We start from the raw sequence: 1762 nt of genomic DNA, 5'->3' as shown, positions 1-1762 counted from the left end.
CCACAAGAAGGAGTGATACAAGAGATAGGACTCTCAGAGAAGGAATAGAGCTGGAGGGTAGGGGGGAGTGAGGAGCAGTAGGGCAGCAGGGTTTTGGGGTGGGTTGTTAGTGCAGGTTGCATACATTCTGGGGCAAGCATACATTCAGGGACAAACTCAATTGATTTATGACCTTAACCTGTTGTTCCGCTGTTCTCCTGAGAATTGATTTATGACCCCCAGGAGATAAACTGTCCTTCTGAGGAACACCTCATCCCTTCCTCCCCCCTCCTACCCCTTCCACCCCTCCCCCCTCCCTCTCACTGATACATACACACTTGAATATCAAATTAACTGATAATTAATTAAATTGATAAATTAATCACACCATCCTCCTCTGGGAAATCCCCCAGCACTCCCCTCAAATCCCCCATTCCCCCTACCCTACCTCATCTGGAAATTGGTGGGAAAAGGACTCAGTCTATGCTAGAGAGGAAGAATGTCATAACACCAAGTTAAAATTATTGTCAATAATATACTGATTCATATTCCTTTTTTAATAAGTTTATGGAAGATAGGGCTCCCCCACTTGCATAGCGCTCACGCCTGCACCCTCCACCACCCCTTCCCATGACGTAATAACTGTAAACACTGAGGAATGGAATCAAGTGTGGTATCGAGGGCCACCATTTGGGGTTTCCTGCCCAAGTGTCTGTTGTCCAGCACCACCACACTATGTAAGTCAAAAACCGCCCAAGGTCATAAGTACAGATAACGATACTAAATACCGCCGACCATGTACTGGATGTCAGCCTCATTTGATACCGGCCGCTGTGGCCGAGCGGTTCTAAACCCTTCAGTCCAGAACTGCACTGCTGCTACAGTCGCAAGTTCGAATCTTTCCTCAGGCATGGATGTGTGTGAAGTCCTTAGGTTAGTTAGGTTTAAGTAGTCCTAAGTCTAGGGGACTGATGACCTCATATGTTAAGTCCCATAGTGTTTAGAGCCATTTGAACCATTTTTGAACCTCATTTGGTTCTGCAACCGCAAACAAAGCATTAAGTGGAGTTTTTCAGATATGTTTAAGCGATCTTTGGTGCTGTAATTACGTGTAATGGGTGTTTGACGACGGTATCCCTGCTCGATCGGAATTTTAAAAAAGCGATCGACTTAATTACTTCTTTTTTATGTATTTTACAAGACCTGTATTTTCCCAAACAGCAGAGAATGATGAGCAAGAAAGATTCAACCCCTGAAAACTGAATTCTTTATAAATAAACAGCATACGTTCTGCTGTGTAGTTGAATTTCTTAACATGAGATCCTTTCTCTCCTACACATTTCCAAGTAGTGGAGGGGGAGAGTGGAGGGGGAGAGTGGAGGGGGGGTTTGTGGGGGATTACCAGACGGGGAGGGGTTAATTAATTGATCGGTTTAATTAAGCAATCAATGAAATCGTTAGAGTGAGAGGGGAGCTATTTGCGTAGCTCAGGACTAAAGTGTACCTGTGTCAGTGAGGGGGTTCAAATGGTTCCAATGGCTCTGAGCACTATGGGACTTAACAGCTGTGGTCATCAGTCCCCTAGAACTTAGAACTACTTAAACCTAACTAACCTAAGGACATCACACACATCCATGCCCGAGGCAGGATTCGAACCTGCGACCGTAGCAGTCGCACGGTTCCGAACTGCGCGCCGAGAGTGAGGGGGAGGGGGGAAGTTTCCTGAGGGGTTGGGAGGAGAAGGGGGGAGGGGTGGTGTAACAATAGGTTAAGGACCTGTGAA

This window comes from Schistocerca nitens, chromosome 8 (genome assembly GCF_023898315.1).
Source record: "Schistocerca nitens isolate TAMUIC-IGC-003100 chromosome 8, iqSchNite1.1, whole genome shotgun sequence".
NCBI classification, from domain to species: domain Eukaryota; kingdom Metazoa; phylum Arthropoda; class Insecta; order Orthoptera; family Acrididae; genus Schistocerca; species Schistocerca nitens.
The sequence above is the reverse complement of the archived record's forward strand: the minus strand, read 5'-3'. Positions refer to the sequence as shown.